At 50.4% G+C, this 23628-nt stretch overlaps 1 protein-coding gene across 12 annotated transcripts in view; it reads right to left on the bottom strand.

The window, feature by feature from the left end:
• PRRC2B (proline rich coiled-coil 2B) overlaps positions 1–22552 on the bottom strand; it is a 128560-nt gene extending 106008 nt beyond the window's left edge. For 7 of the 12 annotated variants that reach the window (XM_037994029.2, XM_037994036.2, XM_037994033.2 and 4 more), the window contains exon 1: positions 3380–3580. The gene's annotated coding sequence lies outside the window, so the exon portion shown is untranslated. Of the gene's footprint in view, positions 1–2787; positions 2806–3379; positions 3581–3610; positions 3627–22459 lie in introns of those variants that run through there. The other 5 variants (XM_008005896.3, XM_073022024.1, XM_073022026.1 and 2 more) reach the window with 5 other exon arrangements.
• Positions 22553–23628: the final 1076 nt, after the last annotated feature.

The raw sequence follows: 23628 nt of genomic DNA, 5'->3' as shown, positions 1-23628 counted from the left end.
ATATAACCAGCATACAGCCACAGCCATTAGCAACATGAGTCAGTACTTTGTGCAAGGCAAAAAACAAAACAAAAAACCCTTAAAAGTACAATAAAATAATCCTTCAGGATAAAAAAGAGAACTCAAATTCAAAAGAGGTTAGGAGTGGTGAACAGGAGAAAAAAAAAAAAAAAGCACAACAAAAATCCCTCAGCCAAGCATAAGGCAACCGGACCCATGCTGGAACCAGTTCTGACTTGCCATTCCTGAAATTCCACTCTCCCGAGGTTTCCTGGCTCTTCCTTCCTCAGGCTTTCTTTTTACCTATTTGGGCCCAGTGGAGGCCGGAGAGGGCCAAGGGCACTGTACGAGAGGGGACGCCCACACAGTGGGCTTAGGGGCTAAGGCAAGGGCATGCAGTCGGCATTAGGGGGCCACCGAAAACCAAAATTCACAGATATGCAGAAGCTTGTGGGAGAAGTCTCCTGGCCTAACTAACCAGCTAACAATCTAGAGCCAGACTGGGCCTGAGTGAAGTCAGACAAAAAGGAAGGGCCAAGAGGCAGGAAGCAAGGAAAAATCAAAGGATGACAGGATCCTGCTAAAACATTTCAGTCCCACAGCTAGGAGGTCTGGAGGGGGTGCCACATTTTACCAAAAAACCAACAAGATGGTTGCGGGAATGCCAAAATGAACCAAAACAAATTCCCCACTAAAATACAGAACCACTGCAGAGCCAACGGTTAACATGCTTAGCCGAGAGGCAACCTGGGTCTCAGTCCTCACTTGTGGCCAACACTGGGTTCAGTCTGTCTCCTGCTTCTCAGTATTAGTCCTTCCATAGTCTCTAACAAACAGCAGACACCGAGATCTGGCTGAGCTCCCTCGCTGTCCTAAGCCATTCTGGTGCTTCCAGGCAGATGGGTGACAGTCACCACAGCAAAACATTAGCCAGCCATAGAATTTGGGGTGGGGAGGTCACAGTTCCACCAACCAAGAGAAGAGGAAAAAACAAGCATTAAGAGAAAGGAGGCCGGGCGCTGTAGCTCAGGCCTGTAATCCCAGCACTTTGGGAGGCCAAGGCAGGCAGATCACCTGAGGTCAGATGTCTGAGACTAGCCTGGCCAACACGGTGAAACCCCGTCTCTATTAAAAACACAAAAATTGGCCGGGTGTGGTGGCGCATGCCTGTAATCCCAGCTACTCCAGAGGCTGAGGCATGAGAATCACTTGAACCCAGGAGACGGAGGTTGCAGTGAGCTGAGATCACACCCCTGCACTCCAGCCCGGGCGACAGAGTGAGACTGTCTCCAAAAAAATTAAGAAAAGAAAAAAAAAGGAAGGAAGGGAAGGAAGGGTGAGGAAGGGAAAGGGAGGGAGGCAGAGAGGAAGGAAGGGAGGAAGGAAGGAGAAAGGAACCGAGATCCTATCTGAGAAAAACAGATAACCAACAAGAACATACATTTCATCACCTTCCTATGGACAGAAACAATTCACTGTGAATCTTATGTGACGCTCCCAAGAGCCCTAATAGATACCCAAGGCAGGCATAATTATTCCTATTTTACAGATGCAAGATCTGAGGCTCAGAGACTTGCTTTGTAAAGGTAACCGATGAGGACCAGAATCCAGTTGCTCAGGCTCCAAGAGACACACTTGCCCAAACAAGTAGAAACTCACTCTCAAAGGATTATTTGCCAATCCCCAAGGAAAGCAGTTATTCTCAGAAGGCAGGATTCCTTGGGCGTCTGTTTTTCCTGAGCATCTCGTACTGTTCTAACCCTGCCTTAAACTGACCAACTACGACACACTCCGTGTCTATTAAGCTTTACAGAGCTCCGAATGCTACTCTAGAGGCTCAGCACTGTATAAGCAAGCGCCCACTAATGTTTGGGCCTCGAATTCCTTCTGTATTGTCCATGCCTTAGGCCAGCACCTGTGGCATCCATTGGCACAGTTTCTCTCTATGGGTGGCACCACAAGGGGCCCATGTCTGCCTAGGACTTGACAGCAGTTATACCAACAACGGTAGGAGGAACCACTAACTGTGTCAGGCCCTCTGCTAGGCCCTTCACCGTTGCCCAAACCTGCCAGGTGGAGGTGCACGCCCCGATTTATGCAGATAAAGCCTCAGACAGCCCCAGAGTGATAGGTTTAGGGAAGAAAGCAGCAGGATCTGTACCCCAATGCCTGGGCCTCCCCAGTCCCACCTTACACCACAGCGCTGTGCACAGACATGACTAAATGGCCGCAGCGAGATTCGGAGAAACCATGCTAAGACCGCATACGAATGGTTACAAAAGCCAAATTGGAAGATACTGTACAAAGCCACATCAAATGCACACTAAACCTTAAAGAAAACAAAAAAATCTTGGGGAAAGTTTAACAGTCCTGTAAACCAAAGGCATTTAATTTCAAGATTTCTCCCAGGAAGCCATTTAGCAAATGACACACTGCCCAGCCCCCCTTCTCCCACTTCCTTCAAGCTCACCACTGAAAACACCTCCTATTCTTGCCTAAAGGTGGGCTCCGACCTCCCACGATATTTAGAAGGAGGAGAAAAGAAAAGGGAAAAAGAGGCAAAAAATCCACCTCTTAGTTTTAAGTAGGTAAATCCACTCTTCAGAGACCCACAGTTTCAACAGGGCTGAATTTCTCTCTTGGGGGTTGGGGGGAGGCAAAAGAGAAGAGAAAAAAAAAAAAAAACCATCTGGCAGGCCCCGAGTGGCGACATCCTGTTTATTATTAAACATTTTTAGCATAGAGCATTCAGCATTTCGAAAATAACACTCTGGTTCCCGCACTCACACCAAGACTGGGCGATCGCTCGCCTCCCTCCCGCGGCCGCCAACTTTAGCGCCGCCGGGGCCCGGCCCACCCCGCGCCAGGAACGGCCCCGCGAACGCTGCCGAGAGCCCCGGGCCCAAGGCCCGACCCCGCAGGATCCCGCCTCGGGCGCGTTGCTCCGTCAACTGGGCGGGGCGGGGAGCAGGGACGCCGGCCCCGGAACCCCGAGACCCGGCTGCAGCCCCGGGGACCCTCCGGCCTCTGCAGCCCGGCCCGGCCTCGGGGGCACGGGGCTAGCGGGCGAGCCCTGAGGGAGGCGTGCGGCCCCGGGGCCCCGCCCGAGACTGAGGCCGCGCGGCGCCGCCACAACAATGGCGAGCGCGCCCGGGCCCGCCGCCCCCAGGCCCCGCGGCCTCCCAGCCCCGCAGCCCCGCGCCCGGCGGGAAGGAAGCGGCGGCGGCGGCGGGGGCCGAGCCCTGCCGCGCTCGCGGACAAAGGTCGGGCAGGGCCGCAAGGCCCCCGGCGGCCGCCGCGGGAGACAAAGCCCGGCCGGGCCGCGCCGCCTCCATCTTAGCGCCGCCGCCCCCGCGCCCCGGCCCCGGCCCCGGCCCACCTGGTCTGGTTCCGCTGGCGCGGCCGGGCCGGGCGATGGCGGTCGGGCGGCGGTCGGGCGCGGGGGCGGCGGGATGGCGGCGGATTGCTAGGCGGCGGCGCGGGCTGCTCGCTCGCTCCCTCCCTCCTCCCGGGCTCGCTCGTAGCTGCGCGCTGGAGCCTCGGCGCCTGTCTCGCCGCTCGCTCCCTCTCGCGCTCGGCTCCCCGCCCCCCCGCCTGCCGCCGCCCCCACCTCCTCGGCCTCCTCCTCCCGCTGCCGCCCGCAGCCTGGGCCCGCGCAGCGCCCCCTGTCGCGCCTCCCGGGAGTGGCGGCCTTGGGATCGGCCCGGGGGCCGAGCGGGGGCGGGGGCCCGGGGGGAGGGGCGGGGAGCGGCGGGAGGGGGCTGGGAATGGGGGAGACTCGGGGACGGCGGGAGGGGCGGGAGAGAGCGAGGCTGACCCGGGCAGAGCGGAGCTCCGGGAGGAGACCTGGAGGAGGGGCTAGGAGCCGAGACAAGAGGCCTGGGGATGGCCTGGGCCCGGGGGAAGAGCGCCCGGAAAGAGGGGGAAGGGATGGAGGGGGCAGTGACCGGGGAGCGAGTCCGGATCTCCGCCCCCTCCCCCATCAAAACTGCAGAGCCTCAGAACTGACTGAGCCCGGATTTTGTTAAAATATGTATACGGTATATGCACGGAAAGGAAGCAGAAATAATACTTTTTTCATTTCAAAAGCAAGGTTGTTGCACAATATGGGTACTTTGTCCCATTTTTACAAAATGAAAACTAATAAGCCCCTCCTCTTGAGTGTTGTGCGTTTGTGTGATTGCAAAACAAAAGGTCCAGGAGCCTGCACTCCCATGTTGGTTACCTCTGTGGTTTGAGGTTGGGAGAGCGGAGGAGGGTTCTTACTTTTTTAGACACCTAACCAATTATAAAAGCAATTTCAAAAAGCAAATTAAAAAAAAAAAATGCTAGGGTCTGGCACCCCAATCATCCCACCCGCTTCCAGGCACGGTTGCTAACACACTAAGCACCAGCTGCGGGCCATGCCCTATGCTAAAGCACGTGGTTTGTATCACTTAATCCTAACCCAGGGGCAGATATTGTTCTAATTCACAGGTGAGACAAAGGAGGCTCTGAGACAATGTGCCCAAAGCTACACAGCTGCACCCAGAAGGAAAATTAACCCACTTCAGCATAACTCCAGAACTTTTTTTTTTTTTTTTTGATACAGAGTCTCTCTCTGTCCCCCAGGCTGGAGTGCAGTGGTGCAATCTCTGCTCAGTGCAACCTCCAACTCCTAGATTCAAGCGATTCTCCTGCCTCAGCCTACCGAGTAGCTGGGATTAAACACCTGCCACCACGCCTGACTAATTTTTGTATTTTTAGTAGAGATGGGGTTTCACCATGTTGGTCAAGTTGGTCTGGAACTCCTGGGCTAAAGTGATCTGCCTACCTTGGCCTCCCAAAGTGTTGGGATTATAGTGCCAGCCACTCTCTTTTAAATCATCAAATTTGCGTTATTCCCCTGCCAATGTCTTCAATATTTTTCTATCTCTACAAAACAGGGAGGATGTAGTCCTAATTTTTATTTTCCATTTTGTACCTTGACCATCTTCAGGATGGCCATAGAATTGGCCTAGTGCTCAAAACCCAGCAACTAACAAAAATGATAGAAGGCAAATAAACAAATAAAAAATAAATTAAATAAACTGAGCCTCAGGTTATTCATCTGTAAGGCTGGCACAGTGGTTCACACCTTTAATCCCACAACTTTGGTAGGTTGAGGTGGGCGGATCACGAGGTCAGGAGTTAGAGACCAGCCTGACCAACATGGTGAAACCCTATCTCTACTAAAAATACAAAAATTAGCCAGGTATGGTGGCAGGCACCTGTAATCCCAGCTACTTGGGAGGCTGAGGCAGAATTGCCTGAACCTGGGTGGCGGAGGTTGCACTGAGCTGAGATCGCACCACTGCACTCCAGCCTGGGTGACAGAGTGAGACTCCATCTCAAAAAAAAAAAAAAAAAAAAAAGATAGAAAGCAAATAAACAAAAAATAAGCTGAAGCCTCAGATTCTTCATCTGTAAGGCCAGGTGCGGTGGCTCACCCCTGTAATCCCAGCACTTTGGGAGGCTGGGGCAGATGGATCACCTGAGGTCAGGAGTTTGAGACCAACAGGGTGAAACCCCATCTCTACTAAAAATGCAAAAATTAGCCAGGTATGGTGGTGAGGGCCTGTAATCCCAGCTACTCGGGAGGCTGAGGCACGAGAATCGCTTGAACCCAGGAGGTGGAGGTTGCAGTGAGCCAAGAGCACACCACTTCACTCCAGCCTGGGCAACAGAGAGAGACTCTGTCTCAAAACAAAATGATAGGAGGAAGCTGAACAGTAACAGGGTGGTTTACTGAGCACTTACTATGTGACAGCCACTGTGCTAAATACTCCCTATAGAGTCACTCAGGTAATCCTCACGACATACCCACAAAACAGACATTACTAGTGTGCCTATCCAACAGAGAGGAAAAGTAGACTTTGTAGAGGCAATACAAAGCCCCCCACCAAAGATGTCCAAGTCCTCATCCCTGAAACCTGTGAATATGGTACCTTCTATGGCAAAAGGGACTCTGTAGGATCTTGAGATGCAGAGATGAATCCTGGATTATTTGGTTGGGCAGGTGGAATCACAAGGATCCTCACAAGAGGAAGGAAGAAGGATCAGGGTCGGAGAAGATGTGGTTGATGAATTAATCATTTTGACTGACAAAGGAACGGTGCAGGACCTTATGACCGGAAATGCAGGCCGCCTCTAGAAGCTACAAAGGACAAGGAATGGATTCTCCCCTAAAGCCTCCAGAAGAAAATGAGCCCTGCCAACCACTGTGACCTCCAGAACTTTAAGATAACAAAGTTACATAAGCCACTAAATGTGTGGTAATGTAGCAACAGAAAACTAGTGCAAACTTGGAGACTTGCTGAAGGCAACACAGCGAGGTACGGGTTAAAAGGCAAGCTAGGGCCGGGCACAGTGGCTCAAGCCTGTAATCCCAGCGCTTTGGGAGGCTGAGGTGGGCGGATCACGACGTCAGGCATTCGAGACCAGCCTGACCAACATGGTGAAACCCCGTCTCTACTAAAAATACAAAAATTAGCCAGGCGTGGTGGTACGTGCCTGGAATCCCAGCTACTCAAGAGGCTGAGGCAGGAGAACTGCTTGAACCCGGGAGGTGGAGGTTGCAGTGAGCTGAAATTGCCCCATTGCACTACAGCCTGGGTGACAGAGCGAGACTCTGTATCAAAAAAAAAAAAAGCCAACTAGCAGTCTTGGGAGAGAAGCGACCTGGCTTCAAATCCAGCTCAGCCACTTCCTACCTCCCTGACCATCCTCATGGAGAGAATGACATGCAGTCATCCATCCCTGAAAAGTGCTTAGCCCAGAGGAGAGCCCTGGGAATCAAAGTTCATCTGTTCATTCATTGGGCACCTGCACTCTGGTGCTCACTGTGCCACGCTCTGGGGCCATGCTGTTGAACTGGGCAGACAGGGGCCACTACAGTCAATAAAACGAACACAGGCTGGGCACGGTGGCTCACACCTGTAATCCCAGCACTTTGGGAGGCCAAGGCGGGCGGACCACGAGGTCAGGAGATCGGGATCATCCTGGCCAACACAGTGAAAACCCGTCTCTACTAAAAATACAAAAATTAGCTGGGCATAGTGGCACGTGCCTGTAATCCCAGCTACTTAGGAGGCTGAGGCAGGAGAATCGCTTGAACTTGGGAGTCGGAGTTTGCAGTGAGCCAAGATTGCCACTCCACTCCAGCTTGGTGACAGAACAAGACTCCGTCTCAAAACAAACAAACAAACACAAACTGATATTCCAAGGTTTTAGTTCTGGTTCTGCCTCCAACTAGTAGAGCTAGCCTTTTGGTGCCTAAGAGTTTCTACCTGTGAAAATTGGGTGGGGGCCGGGCACGGTGGCTCACACCTGTAATCCCAGCACTTTGGGAGGCCAAGGCAGGTGCATCACCTGAGGTTGGGAGTTAGAGACCATCTTGACCAACATGGAGAAACCCCGTCTCTACTAAAAATACAAAAACTGAGCCAGGATTGGTATCGCACGCCTGTAATCCCAGTTACTTGGGAGGCTGAGGCAGGAGAATCGCTTGATTCACCGGGGAGGCGGAGGTTGTGGTAAGCCGTGATCACAGTACTGCATTCCAGCCTGGGCAACAAGAGCGAAACTCTGTCTCAAAAAAAAAAAAAAAAAAAAAAGGAAAAGCAGCTGGGTGCAGTGGCTCACACCTGTAATCCCAGCAGTTTGGGAGGCCAAGGTGGGTGGATTACCTGAGCTCAGGAGTTCGAGACCAGCCTGGGTAACATGGTAAAACCTCATCTCTACTAAAATACAAAAAATTTGCCAGGGGTGGTGGCATGCACTTGTAATCCCAGCTACTCGGAAGGGTGAGGCAGGAGAATTGCTTGAATCCAGGAGGGGGAGGTTGCAGTGAGCCAAGATCATGCCACTGCATTCTAGCCTAGCAACAGAGCAAGACTCTGTCTCAAAAAAAAAAAAAAAAAAGTAAAAGGAGGGGCCGGGTGCGATAATCCCAGCACTTTGGAAGTCCGAGGACGGCGGATCACGAGGTCAAGAGATCGAGACCATCCTGGCCAACATGGTGAAACCCTGTCTCTACTAAAAATACAAAAATTAGCTGAGCATAGTGGCATGTGCCTGTAGTCTCAGATACTCGGGAGGATGAGGCAGGAGAATCGCTTGAACCCAGGAGGCGGAAGTTGCAGTGAGCCAAGATCACGCCACTGCACTCCAGCCTGGTGACAGAGCGAGACTCCATCTCAAAAAAAAAAGAAAAAAAGTGCCAGGCGTGGTGGTACACGCCTGTAATCCCAGCACTTTGGGAGGCCGAGGTGGGCGGATCACCTGAGGTCGTGAGTTTGAGACCAGCCTGACCAACATGGTGAAACCCCATCTCTACTAAATACAAAAAATTAGCCAGGTGTGGTGGTACATGCCTGTAATCCCAGCTACTTGGGAGGCTGAGGCAGGAGAATTGGTTGAACCTGAGAGGCGGAGGTAGCAGTGAGCCAAGATTGTGCCATTGCACTCCAGCCTGGGCAACAAGAGGGAATCTCCATCTTAAAAAAAAAAAAAAAAAAAAAAAAAAAAAACAGTAAAAGGAGAGATGAATTGAATTGTAATAATGATTTTTTTTTTTTTTTTTTAGACAGCGTCTTGCTCAGTTGCCCAGGCTGGAGTGCAGTGGAGCAATCTTGGCTCACTACAACCTCAGCTCACCGCCCACAACGGGTTCAAACGATTCTCATGCCTCAGCCGCCTACATAGCATGTGCCACCGCACCCAGCTAACTTTTTTTATTCTAGGTAGAGATGGGATTTCGCCATGTTGGCCAAGTTGGTCTTGAACTCCTGGCCTCAAGTGATCCACCCACCTGGGCCTCCCAAAGTGCTGGGATTACAGGCATAGGCCACTGCACCTGGCCTAATAATGAATGTTATTTAGCCTACTATATCAAAAATATTACTGTTTCAACATGTAATTAATATTTTAAAATTATAAATGAGATCATTGACATTCTTTGTGGTCACATGAAGTCTTCAAGTCCGGCATGTATTTTACACTTTATAGCACATGTCACTTAGCGCTGGGCACGTTTCATGCTCTCGGTGGCGGCATGGGGACAGTGAGCTCTTTATCCTCTCCACTGTTCCTCGTAGCCTTTGCCAAAGTTTGGGAGGTGGAGGAGACGACAGTACCATGAGAGGCAGGATGACCGCATCTGTCTTATTTGATGCAAATCACCTCAGGGATTAAGTCTGGCACAACGGAGACATCACATCGGTCTAAGGCTCAGGAGGACAAGGACTTAGTCCATTTGGTTCTCTGCTGTGATGGTTAATACTGAGTGTGTGAGTGTCAACTTGATTGGATTGAAGGATACAAAGTATTAATCCTGGGTGTGTCTGTGTGGGTGTTGCCAAAAGAGATGAACATTTGAGTCAGTGGGCTGGGGAAGGCAGACTCACCCTTATTCTGGTGGGCACAATCTAGTCAGCTGCCAGCAAATATAAAGCAGGCAGAAAACTGTGAAAGAAAGAGACGAGCCTAACTTCCCAGCCTACATCTTTCTCCCAAAGTTCTTCAGTTTTGGAACCTGGACTGGTTCTCCTTGCTTCTCAGTTTGCAGCCAGCCAGCCTGTTGTGGAACCTTGTGATTGTGTAAATTAATACTTGATAAACTCCTATGTGTGTGTGTGTATATATATGATTTACATATATGATTATGTATATCCTACTAGTTCTGTCCCTCTAAGAGAACCCTAATACACCTGTGCTATCCTTAGCACCAAACATGATGCCTGGTAAACAGTGAGTGCTCAATGAATTTGGTTGGTTTGTTGAATGGCAGAATGGGTGTCTGGCCCTTGACCTCATTGGCCACAACAGAAGGGACCCTGGGACTCACAAGAATCATAGGGTTACCCGTTTCTATCATCTGACGAGAGGACATAAACGTATGAAAAGCCTGGAAGGGGCCGGGCGCGGTGGCTCAAGCCTGTAATCCCAGCACTTTGGGAGGCCGAGGCGGGCGGATCACGAGGTCAGGAGATCGAGACCATCCTGGCTAACACAGTGAAACCCCGTCTCTACTAAAAATACAAGAAAATTAGCCGGGCGTGGTGGCAGGGGCCTGTAGTCCCAGCTACCCGGGAGGCTGAGGCAGGAGAATGGCGTAAACCCGGGAGGCGGAGCTTGCAGTGAGTCGAGATCCGGCCACTGCACTCCAGCCTGGGGCACAGAGCAAGACTCCGTCTCAAAAAAAAAAAAAAAAAAAAAAAAAAAAAAAAGAAAAGCCTGGAAGGACGTGGGTGTCTGGGAAGACGGATGAGGAAGTGTTAAGGGGCAAAGTCGAGTCAAAGGCTCCGTTCATCAGGCAGATCTGGAAGGGGGGTGATACCGTCTGGGGACAGTGGGAGCTGCTGCATCCCTGGGCGTTAAAAAGCCACAGGCATAGGCCAGGCACAGCGGGTCACACTATAATCACGGGACGCTGGGAGGCCAAGGCAGGAGGACTGCTTGAACCCAGGAGTTCAAGACCAGCATAGGCAACAGTGAGATACCCCATCTCAACAAAAAAATTAACAAAGTAGCCGAGAATGTTGGCGCACGCTTGTAGTCCCAGTTACTCTGGAGGCTGAGGTGGGAGGATTGCTTGAGCCCAGGACGTCAAGGCTGCAGTGAGATGTGTTCATGTAACTGCACGCCAGCCTGGGCAACAGAGCAAGACCCTATCTCTTAAAAAAAAAAAAAAAAAAAAAGCCACAGATCCTGTACTCGCCTCGCAAAGCTCAACGGTTAGGCTACATCCAAACCACATCCCAAATTCAGGAATCCTTTTCTCTCTGCATTTCTCTCTGAGATGACAACAATAAGAATGATGGGCTGGGCACGGTGGCTCATGCCTGTAATCCCAGCACTTTGGGAGGCCGAGGCGGGTGGTCAGGAGATTAAGACCATCCTGGCTAACATGGCGAAATCCCATCTCTACTAAAAATACAAAAAATTAGCCGGGCGTGGTGGCAGGCGCCTGTAGTCCCAGCTATTCAAGAGGCTGAGGCAGGAGAATGGCGTGAATCAGGGAGGCGGAGCTTGCAGTGAGCTGAGATCGTGCCACTGCACTCCAGCCTGAGCGACAAGGCAAGACTCTGTCTTAAAAAAAAAAAAAAAAAAAGAATGATGATTGCTGTTGTTTAAAGCATCTTTTCTGGGCCAGGCATGCTGCTAAGATAACTTAATTAACACTTGCAAGACTGTTATTATTTCTCCCACTTTATGGATAAGGAAATTTAGGTCAGAAGTTAAGGGACTTACATAGGTAAGTAAGGTTTTTTTTTTCTGAGGCGGAGTTTTTCACTCTTGTTTTCCAGGCTGGAGTGCAATGGCGCGATCTCAGCTCACTGCCACCTCCGCCTCCCAGGTTGAAGTGATTCTCCTGCCTCAGCCTCCCAAGTAGCTGGGATTACAGGCATGTGCCACCACCCCCGGATAATTTCGTTTTTGTTTTGAGACAGAGTCTTGCTCTGTCACCCAGACTAGAGTGCAGTGGCATGATGTCAGCTTACTGCAACCTCTGCCTCCTGTTCAAGCGACTCCCCTCCTCAGGCTCGCGAGTAGCTGGGATTACAGGCACATGCCACCGTGCCTGGCTTTTTTTTTTTTTTTAAGATGGAGTTTTGCTCTTGTAGCCCAGGTTCTCGCACCCAGTGCAGTGGTGCAATCTCAGCTCACTGCAACCTCTGCCTCTGGGTTCAAACGATTCTCCTGCCTCAGCCTCCCAAGCAGCTGGGATTATAGGCATGCACCACCATGACCGGCTACTTTTGTATTTTTAGGTCAGGCTGGTCTCGAACTCCTGACCTCAGGTGATCTCACCCACTTCAGCCTCCCAAAGTGCTGGGGTTACAGGCGTGAGCCACACACACAGCCTTGCTTTTTGTGTTTTTAGTGGAGATAGGGTTTCACCATTTTGGCCAGGCTGGTCTTGAACTCCTGACCTCAAGTGATCCACCCGCCGCAGTCTCCCAAAGTGCTGAGATTACAGGCATGAGCCACTGTGCCCGGCTGTTTTCTTTTAAATATTAGGAAACTTACTGGTGTAGCTCATGCCTGTAATCCCAGCTACTCGGGAGGCTGAGGCAGAAGAATCACTTGAACCTGGGAGGCGGAGGTTGCAGTAAGCCAAGATCACACCACCGCACTCCAGCCTGGGTGACAAGAGCAAAATTCCATCTCAAAAAAATAATTAAAATAAAAGGAAACAAAACACAACCCAACAGTTGCTCATTGGTTCATGCCCACTCTCTCCAGCCTTGCTCTCCTGAGTTCACTCATTCCTTACTTCCTGTCCATCTTCCAGCTCTGGTTCCACTTCTGTTACAGCCAGTGTGAAAATGTCTCCTTTGGCTGGGCACAGTGGCTCACGGCTGTAATCCCAGCACTTTGGGAGGCTAAGGTGGGTGGATCACTTGAGGTCAGGAGTTCAAGACTAGCCTGATCAGCATGGTGAAACCCTGTCTCTACTAAAAAAGTACAAAATTAGGTCAGGCACAGTGGCTCACACCTGTAATCCCAGCACTTTGGGAGGCCAAGGCGGGTGGATCACAAGGTCAGGAGTTCAAAACCAGCCTGGCCAAGATGGTGAAACCCTGTGTCTACCAAAAATACAAAAATTAGGCCGGGCGCAGTGGCTCATACCTGTAATCCTAGCACTTTAGGAGGCCGAGGTGGGCGGATCACCTGAGGTCAGGAGTTCGAAACAAGCTTGGCCATGATGGTGAAACCCCGTCTCTACTAAAAATACAAAAAATTAGCTGGGCATGGTGGTACGTGCCTGTAATCCCAGCTACTTGGGAAGCTGCAGCAGGAGAATCATTTGAACCTGGGAGACGGAGGTTGCAGCGAGCCAAGATTGTGCCACCACACTCAAGCCTGGGTGACAGAGCGAGACTCCATCTCAAATAAAATACATACATACATACATACAAAAATTAGTCAGCCGTGGTGGCAGGTGCCTGTAATCCCAGCTACTCAGGAGGCTGAGGCATGAGAATCGCTTGAGCCCAGAAGGCAGACAGAGGTTGCAGTGAGTTGAGATCGCACCACTGCACTCCAGCCTGAGCCAACAGAGCAATACTCTGTCAACAAACAAACAAACAAACAAGCAAACATAGCCGGGCAGAGTGGTGGGTGCCTGTAGTCCCAGCTACTCAGGGGCTGAGGTGGGAGGATCAGCTGAGCCCAGGCGGCAGAGGTTCCAAGGAGCCATGACTGTGCCACTGGACTCCAACCTGGGCGACAGAGCAAGACCCATCGCAGAAAAGAAACCAAAACCAGCCAGGCGCAGTGGCTCACACCTGTAATCCCAGCACTTTGGGAGGCCAAGGAGGGCAGATCATGAGCTCAGGAGATTGAGACCATCCTGGCTAACACAGTGAAACCCCATCTGTACTAAAAATATAAAAAATCAGCCGGGTATGGTAGCGTGCGCCTGTAGTCCCAGCTATTCAGGAGGCTGAGGCAGGAGAATCATTTGAACCCGTGAGGCGGAGGTTGCAGTAAGCCGAGATCGAGCCCCTGCACTCCAGCCTGGGCAGCAGGGCGAGACTCTGTCTCAAAAAAAGAAAAAAAAAAGGAAAGAAAAGAAACCAAAACAAGCAAACCAAAACCCTACAACAATAAAGACTGATTTCGTGAGCTCTCACTACCTGCCAGACACAGCCTAAGCTGGGCCTGAACGTCTTGGGGCCTGGCTCTTACGTGTTCTAGTGCTTCCTCCTTCCTGAGAAAGGGTAGGAGGATAACAGGGATTTGGCCACAGCTAACTTGTAATATGATCTGATCCAGGAATGTGAGGCCTCCAGCTGGTTCAGTCATGAGCTGTTCCAGGATTCTTGGACTGGCCACTTTCAAATGCTCTGCACCTGTTCTCCACAGTGCAGTTGTACTAACGAGACACAGCATGAGTTCCCATGTTCAGTTTAGGAAGTGGAGTCCTCTAAACTCAAGGGGAAAAACGAACAATATTCCAGGGGGAAATGGATTCCTGCTGGAGAGCCGGAGGAGGTCTTGGCGCAGGTGCTTTTGAGGGCAGGACTTGAAGGAAGAGCAGAATTTAGTCAGAGGAGACTGTAGAGGAACATTCCAGATGGAGGGACCAGCATGAACAAAAGGCTGGGGGGTGGAGTGTCTGAGCACCAGGAGTACACCTCACACTCTCTGGTGGCCACTGGAGATGTGGCCCCACCTGAGGGAAGGTGCACTCCTACAGGAATGGGGGGCCTGGCTGGGTGTGGTGGCTCACACCTGTCATCCCAGCACTTTGGGAAGCTGAGGTGGGCGGATTACTTGAGGTCAGGAGTTCGAGAACAGCCTGGCCAATATGGTGAAACCCTGTCTCTACTAAAAGTACAAAAATTGGCCGGGTGTGGTGGTGCACGCCTATAATCCCAGCTACTTGGGAGGCTAAGGCAAGAGACTCGTTTGAGCTTGGGAGGTGAAGGTTGCTGTGAGCCAAGATCACACCACTGCACTCCAGCCTGGGCAACAGGCAACAGAGCAAGACTGTCTCCAAAAAAAAAAAAAAAAGGAATGGGGGCCTGAAGCTAAAAATACAACACTGGGTCTGGACCAGCAGCAGGGGGCCCCTGAGTAGACCCAGGAGCTCACAGCAGGGAGGGAGATCTGAGCCTCAGCAGTGGACACACACACAGGCTAAAAGCAAGTCTCCTCTGAGGGTTTCAACGATACAGGGGCTCCCTGGGACCCCGGCACCCTCTCTTCAAACCACAGCCAGTCCTTAAAATGTTGCCCTCCATTTCCCACCAGACACTGGAGGAAGAGAGGAGGCAAAGACCAGAGACTGGGGAATAAAAGAAGAAATGAGGGTAAGATTTACAACTTGGAAACTCTGGTCGGGTTTGGTGGCTCATGTCTGTAATCCTAGCACTTTGGGAGACAGAGGAGGGTGGATCGCCTGAAGTCAGGAGTTTGAGACCATCCTGACCAACATAGTGAAACCTCGTCTCTACTGAAAATACAAAAATTAGCCAGGCATAGTGGTGGATGCCTGTAATCCCAGCTACTTGGGCAGGAGAATTGCTTGAACCAAGGAGGCAGAGGATGCAGTGAGCCGAGATGGCGCCACTGCACTCCAGCCTGAGGGACAGAGCAAGACTCTGTTTCCAAAAATAAATAAATAAATAAATAAATAAATTGGAAACTCTGGGAGGCCAAGGCAGAGAGATCATTCGAGGCCAGGAGTTCAAGACCAGCCTGGCCCACATGGTGAAACCCTGTCTGTACTAAAAGTACAAAAATTAGCCAGGTGTGATGGCACGTGCCTGTAGTCCCAGTGACACGGGAGGCTGAGGCACAAGAATCGCTTGAACCTGGGAAGCAGAGGTTGCAGTGAGCCGACATCATGCAACTGCACTCCAGCCTGGGCGACAGAGCAAAACTGTCCCCAAAAAAAAATAATAAAAATAACAAATTTAAAAAAAGAACTGGCTGGGTGCGGTGGCTCGCGCCTGTAATCCCAGCACTTTGGGAGGCTGAGGCAGGCAGATCACAAGGTCAGGAGATCGAGATCATCCTGGCTAATACGGTGAAACCCTGTCTCTACTAAAAATACACAAAATTGGCCAGGCGTGGTGCTGAGCACCTGTAGTCCCAGCTACTCGAGAGGCTGAGGCAGGAGACTGGTGTGAACCCGGGAGGCGGAGGTTGCAGTGAGCCAAGATCACGCTATTGCACTCCAGCCTGGGGGACAGAGCAAGACTCCGTCTCAAAAAAAAAAAAAAAAAAGAACTAAAACTTGGAAACTCTGGCTGAGTATAAGCAATGAAGAACTATTGAACGGTTGAGTCTGGGGAAGGAAAGGAAAAGAAAAAAGAGGCAGCTCTCCAAGGAGCCTCCCAAATGAAGAACAGGAATGGCCAAGTACCAGGAAGCCATCCCAAACCTGCTCCCTTTCTGTGTCCATGGCGGCATTCCCAAACCACAGTCCTCTTCCTGCTCAACCGCTTCAGAATATTCCTCAACATGGAGACCCCGGAAGACACAGCAACTAGTGAAGCTGACATGTGAGGTAGAGGTGGTAGGATAAGGGTAGGATGAAGAAGGGTCATTGGTAGCAGAATTTAGTAATCGAGTCTTGCCCTAGATAGTGTAGGCCGGTATCTCAGAAGTGTAGGCCCTGGATAAATAGATCTCAAAATCTAACCTGATGTCAAAAAAGTGAGACAAGGACCCACAGAGAGGGAGAAAATATATGTATACCATATGTCTGAGAAGGGTCTAGTTCTCAGAATATACAAATAACTTTTTTTTTTTTTTTTTTTTTGAGACAGAATCTCACACTGTCACCCGGGCTGGAGTGCAGTAGGGTGATCTTGGCTCACTGTAACTTCTGCCTCCTGGGTTCAAGCGATTCTCCTGCCTCAGCCTCCCGGGTAGCCAGGATGACAGGCGCCTACCACCACGCCCAGCTAATTTTTTGTATTTTTAGTAGAGACGGGATTTCACCATGTTGGCCAGGCTTGTCTCGAACTCCTGACCTCGTAATTCGCCCACCTCGGCCTCCAAGGTGCTGGGATTACAGGCGTGAGCCACCGCGCCCGGGCTTTTTTTTTTTCTTTCTTTTTTGAGATGGGAGTTTTTGCTCTGTTTTGCAGGCTGGAGTGCAAAGGGACAATCTCAGCTCACTGCAACCTCCATCTCCCAGGTTCAAGGGATTCTCCTGCCTCAGCCTCCCAAGTAGCTGGGATTACAGGTGTGCACCACCACACCCAGCTAAGTTTTTGTATTTTTAGTAGCGATAAGGTTTCACCGTGTTGCCCAGGCTGGTCTCGAAATCCTGACCTCAGGTGATCTGCCCGCCTCAGCCTCCCAAAGTGCTGGGATTACAGGTGTGAGCCACTGTGCCCAGCCTAAGAACTCTTTTATTAAGATTTTTGTTTATGTTTTAGAGAAAATCTCACTTTGTCACCCAGGTTGGAGTGCTGTGGTGGGATCATAGCTCACTGCAGCCTCCAACTCCTGGGCTCAAGCAGTCCTCCCACCTCAGCCTCCCTAGTAGCTGAGACTACTTGGAGCACCATCTATATAGTCTAAGCACCACCACACCTGACTTAGAATATATAAATAACTCGACCAGGAGCGGTGGCTCATGCCTGTAATCCCAGCGCTTTGAGAGGCAGGTGGATCACAAGGTCAGGAGTTCTGAGACCAGCCTGGCCAATATGGTGAAACCCCGTCTCTACTAAAAATACAAAATTAGCTGGGCGTGGTGGCGCACGCCTGTAGCCCGAGCTGCTTGGGAGGCTGAGGCAGGAGAATTGCTCAAACCCAGGAGGCAGAGGTTGCAGTAAGCCGAGATCGTACCACTGCACTCCAGCCTGGGCAACAGAGTGAGATTCCATCTCAAAAAAATAATAATAATATATATATACACACACACGTATATGTGTGTGTATATATATGTGTATATAGGTATGTGTGTATATACGTATATATGTGTATATATGTACATGTGTATATATGTGTATATCTGTATATGTATGTGTATGTGTGTATATATGCGCGCGCGCGTGTGTGTGTGTGTATATATATATATATAAAAAACTCTTACAACTCAAAAACAAAAAGGCAAACGACCCAATGGAAAAAAAAATGGGCCAAGGACTTGAATAGGTATTTCTTCAAAGAAGATATACACATGGCCAGTGAGCATGTGAAAAGAAGCTCAACATCACCAGCTAGCAGGGAAATGCAAATCAAAACCACTATGAGATACAACTTCATACCCACTAGCATGGCCATCATCCAAAAAAATGGAAAATAACAAGTGTTGACAAAGATACGGAGATACTGGAACATTCATACATTGTTGGTAGAAATGTAAAATGGTGCAGCTGCTGTGGAAAAGAGTTTAGTGGTTTCTCAGAATTAAACGCAGAATTCTCATATGACCCAGAAATTCTACTCCTGGATATATACCCCAACACATTGAAAACAGATGTTCAAACAAAAAAGTATACACGAATGTTCATATCAGCATTATTCACAATAGCCAAAGGCAGAAACAACCCCAAATTCCATCAGCTGATGAATGGATAGACACAAGGAAAGAAGTGCTGACACACGGTACCACACGGATGAAGCTCAAAGACGTTATGCTAAGGGAAAGAAGTCAAACACAAAGGCCATGTATTGCAAGATTCCCTTTGTACGAAATGTCCGTCCTGTATTAGGTTGCAAAAATAATTTTTTAAAAAAGGTCAGGCGCGGTGGCTACGCCTGTAATCCCAGCACATTGGAAGGCCGAGGTGGCCAGATCACTTGAGGTCAGGAGTTCAAGACCAGCCTGGCCAACATGGTGACACCTCGTCTCTACTAAGAATACAAAAATTAGCCGGGTGTGGTGAGGGGCACCTGTAGTCCCAGCTACTCAGGAGGTTGACACAGGAGAATCACTTGAACATGGGAGGCAGAATTTGCAGTGGGCCAAAAATCACACCACTGTACTTCAGCCTAGGCGACAGAGTAAGACTATCTCAATTTAAAAAACAAAAACAGAACCACCCAAAATGCCCAGAATAGGCAAATTCACAGAGACAAAAAGCACATCACTGATTTCGAGAGACTGAGAAGCAGGGATGGAGAGCGACTGCTTAATTCATATCAAGTTTCCTTTTGGGATGATAAAACAATTCTGGAACTAGGGAGAGGTAATGCCTGCACAACACTGCGAATGTATTAAATGTCACTGAAGTGGACACATTAAAGTGGTTAAAACGGTAAATTGTATGTGTATTTTACCACACACCACTAAAAATATTCAAGGCTGGGCTCAGTGGCCCACGCCTGTAATCCTAGCACTTTGGGAGGCCAAGGTGAAGGATCCCTTGAAGGAAAGAGTTCAAGACCAGCCTGGGCAACATAGTGAGAGCCTATGTCCAATTTTAATATATAGGCTGCCGAAGTGAGCACGTGAGAGCCTATCTCTACTGAAATTCTTTTTTATTTAGGCAGGGGCAGTGGCTCACGCCTGTAATCCCAACACTTTGGGAGGCCAAGGTGGGCGGATCACTTGAGGTCAGGAGTTAGAGACCAGCCTGGCCAACATGGTGATAGTCCGTCCCTGCTAAAAATACAAAAATTAGCCAGGCATGGTGGTCGGCGCCTACAATCCCAGCTACTTGGGAGGCGGAAGCAGGAGAATTGCTTGAACCCGCGAGGCGGAGGTTGCAGTGAGTGGAGATTGCACCACTGCATTCCAGCCTGGATGACAAGAGTGAAACTCTGTCTCAAAAAAAAAAAAAAAAAAAAATGCTGGCAGGCCCGTTCTCACAAAGGCAGGGGTGCTCCTATGCCACGGGTCTCCAGCCTCCCAGAGGAGGACCATAGCCGGAGGGGGAATGACATGCCATTGGGGGCCAGGTGTGGCATCTAAAATGCACCAATAATAATGAGATAATTGGGCTTCCTTGTACTATGTCCCCACAGGTCAGGTCCCCACCTGCAAAAGTTCCCCAAGGGCTGTGAGCGGCAGCTTTTCCCAGGTGCTCAGCGTCCATCCCAGCCCTGGGAGGGTGAGCTGAACACTCCTGTGCTCTCTCCCATTCTTTTCAGAGGAGAAATTAACTAGTGAAATACCAGCTACCAGTTGTGCCAGGTCTTCATTAGTGCCTCCAGCAGAGCTCCTTGGCATTTTGGAATACAATTCGCCTTCTACTTGCCTCTCCAGACGTCATTTCTCACCTCCTCCCTTTCTAGACACTCGGCTTTCCCCCAGCTCCAGGCCTTGGTACCCTCTTCTGGGAAGAAACTCTTCCCATTCCCACACAGCCTCCTTGGCACAGGTGAATCCTACTCAACCCTCAGGACTCATCTTGGACATCCTCCTTTAAGAACCCTTCCCTGTGGGTGTCTACCTCCAAACTGCCATCATGGTACCAGCCCTCTTCTTTTTTTTTTTGGAGACGGACTCTCGCTCTGTCACCCAAGCTGGAGTGCATTGGCGCGATCTCCGCTCACTGCAACCTCCATCTCTCGGGTTCAAGCAATTCTCCTGCCTCAGCCTCCCCATTAGCTAGGATTACAGGCACGTGCCACCATACCTGGCTGATTTTTTTGTATTTTTAGTAGAGATGGGGTTTCACCATATTGGTCAGGCCGGTCTTGAATTCCTGACCTCAGATGATGATCCGCCTGCCTCAGCCTTCCAAAGTGCTGGGATTACAGATGTGAGCCACCATGCCCAGCCTTTTTTTTTTTTTTTTTTTTTTTTTGAGACAGAGTCTCACTCTGTTGCTCAGGCTGGAGTGCAGTGGTGCGATCTCAGTTCACTGCAACCTCCGCCTCCCAGGTTCAAGTGATTCTCCTGCCTCAGCCTCCCGAGTAGCTGGGATGACAGGCACTTGCTACCATGCACAACTAATTTCTGTATTTTTAGTAGAGATGGGGTTTCACCACATTGGCCAGGCTGGTCTTGAACTCCTGACCTCAGGCTGGTCTTGAACACCTCGGGTGATCCGCCTGCCTCGGCCTCCCAAAGTGCTGGGATTACAGACGTGAGCCGCCATGCCCAGCCTAATTTCATCCTTAACATCAGTTCTCATTTACAGAGGAGGAGACTGAGTCTCAGAAAGTTTAGGTAAATTTTATAAGGTAAAAGGTGCATGCTCAGAGAACCGACGTGGACAAGTTCCTTCCGACCCCAAAGCCTGTGGCAGACAATGAAATAAGGACAGATAACATGGGGAGCTCCTACCTGCTCTGAGACAACACCCATTCCCTCAACAGCATCATTTATTAAGTGCAGATTATGGATTACGCATTATTCAAAGCACCTTCATAATAACTCATTCAATCCTCACAAAAACCCTGCCAGACAACTATTGTTAATGCTTTTTTTTTTTTTTTTTTTTTTTTTTTGAGGCAGAGTTTTGCTCTGTCGCCCAGGCTAGAGTACAATGGCGCAATCTCAACTCACTGCAACCTTCGCCTCCGGGATTCAAGCAATTTTCCTGCCTCAGCCTCCCGAGTAGCTGGGATTACAGGTGCATGCCACCACGCCTGGCTAATTTTTGTATTTTTAGTACAGACAGGGTTTCACCATGTTGGTCTGGCTGGTCTCAAACTCCTGACCTTGTGATCCACCTGCCTCGGCCTCCCAAAGTGCTGAGATTATAGGTGTGAGCCAGAGCGCCTGGCCAATGACCTGATTTTGAAGATGAGGAAATTGCACAGAGAAGTTACGTGACTTGAGGTCACTCAGCATGTATACGGAAGGGACAGGACTCAACCCGGGGTAGTCTGTCTCCCATCTACCTATACATTAATTGTCCAGCTTCTGGCTTTCCACAAACAATAAACTGAAGTGTTGTGGGGCAGAGTCTCCTAAGAGAGGCAGTGGTACCCTGGGGAAGGTGCAAGCTGGTCCAGTGGGATGTGTGCGGGAAATATGATCCTTCTATTTACATTTATCTGTAACCTAAAAAAAAAAAAATCACCTGGGCATGGTGGCTCACGCCTGTAATTCCAGCACTTTGGGAGGCCAAGGTGGGCAGATCACCTGAAGTCAGGAGTTCAAGACCAGCCTGGCCAACATGGAGAAAACCCCGTCTCAACTAAAAATACAAAAATTAGCTGGACATGGTGGCGCATGCCTCTAATCCCAGCTACTCAGGAGGCTGAGGCAGGAGAATCACTTGAACCCGGGAGGCAGAGGTTGCAGTGAGCTGAGATCAAGCCACTGCACTACAGCCTGAGGGATGAAGGGAGACTCTGTCTCAAAAAAAAAAAAAAAAAAGGAGCGAGGTTAAACTTTACAATATGCATTATACAGACTGACGCCTAGTGGGTTCAATCTGTGTAATACATGTTAGCAAAATTTAATATTGTTCTGACTTTTTTCTTTTTTTAGAATACAGATGAACAGAAGGCGTCACCTGCAACTCTTGGATAAGTGAATCAGTGAAGTGTGTTTAGTGATTTTCTTTTTTTTTGTTTTTTGCTTTTGTTTTTGTTTTGAGACAGAGGCTCGCTCTGTTGCCCAGGCTGGAGTGTAATGGCATGATCTTGGTTCACTGCAATCTCCACCTCCCGGGTTCAAGTGATTCTCCTGCCTCAGCCTCCCGAGTAGCTGGGATTACAGGCGCCCCCACCACACCCAGCTAATTTTCGAATTTTGCATTTTTAGCAGAGGCAAGGTTTCCCCATCTTGGTCAGGTTGGTCTCGAACTCCTAACCCCGGAAGGTGATCCACCCACCTCGGCCTTCCAAAGTGCTGGGATTACAGGCGTGAGCCACCGCACCCAGCCACAGTGTGTTTAGTTTTAACCACACTAACTCACAGTGTGGACAAGTGGTTTTCTTTGGTATTTTTAAAATTGATAATAGTACTTATTTGAGGGGGTACATGTTATTTTGATGCATGCATACAATGTATAATGAACGAATCAAGGTGACTGAAATATCCATTATCTCAAACATTTACCTTTTCTTTGTAGCCGAGCGATCGTAAAAGAGCCACCCAAAAGAACGTCTGCTCACCTGGCGTGGGTGCCGCCTCCACCTTCAGCACCCACCCTCCCTCACGCACGCCCAGAACCGCGGTAGCCCAGAGCGGAAGGCGGGGCCTGTGGCCACACCCCTTCCCTATTCCCCGCCTTCCCTGCGTCTTCTGGAAGCGACTTTGGCTGCATCGTTTTGCGATTGGGCGACCTGTGGGCCGTCGGACGGACGTGATTGCATGAAGTAGCTGCCTCTCATCCATTGGCCAGCTCCGACTGGCCGAAATAGCGCCGTGGGTTTTGACTAACTTTCACGTCAGCTAGGCTGAGACGCTAGCAGTTGACTTCCGCAGGGTCCCGCTGCGCGCATCCGCGCTCCATGTGTCGGGTAGTGCCAGGCGATCCGAGACAGCGACAGTCCGGCTCGAGGGCTGAGGGCCAGCCTTGGCGGGGTGGTGGCCTCTGTCCCGGGAAAGACCGTCCAAGATGCTGACGGGAGCCTTGGTGGGGGAGATTGAGAGGAAGCCAGACGCCGTGGTCTGTGCGCAGGACCCCCAGTAAGGTCACCAGCTTGCAGCCGAATTCGGAACCTAGACCTGGAGACTTCTGCGAAAGCAAATGGACACACCCATCAGCGGCAGTACACAAACTTGAGTCTGTCGGGGCAGGTGGCGCTTCTGCGGCAGAGCAGTGATCGGCTTGTAGATGTTTATGAGCAAAGGGAAGAAAAAATCAAAAAGCTAAGTGCTAAAGGCCGGGCGCGTTGGCTCACGCCTGTTACCCAACACTTTGGGAGGCCTAGGCCGGTGGATCACGAGGTCAGGAGTTCGAGACCAGCCTGGGCTACATGGTGAAGCCTCGTCTCTACTAAAAATACAAAAATTAGCCGGGCGTGGTGGCGCACGCCTGTAAACCCAGCTACTTGGGAGGCTGAAGCAGGAGAATTGCTTGACCCCGGGAGGCGGAGGTTGCAGTGAGCTGAGATTCCGCCAGTGCACTCCAGCCTGGGCGACAAAGTGAGACTCCGTCTTGGCGGCAGCGGCGGGGGAGGGAAGCTAATTGCCGACAGCGGAGTCTCTCCGTTTACAAACCCATCTCCAGAGCCTTGTGGGGGAATTGACATTTGGTCAAAGGAGAAGGATCCAGAACTGTG

Source organism: Chlorocebus sabaeus, chromosome 12, assembly GCF_047675955.1.
Source record: "Chlorocebus sabaeus isolate Y175 chromosome 12, mChlSab1.0.hap1, whole genome shotgun sequence".
In the NCBI taxonomy this organism is placed as follows: Eukaryota; Metazoa; Chordata; class Mammalia; order Primates; family Cercopithecidae; genus Chlorocebus; species Chlorocebus sabaeus.
The sequence above is the reverse complement of the archived record's forward strand: the minus strand, read 5'-3'. Positions and strand labels throughout refer to the sequence as shown.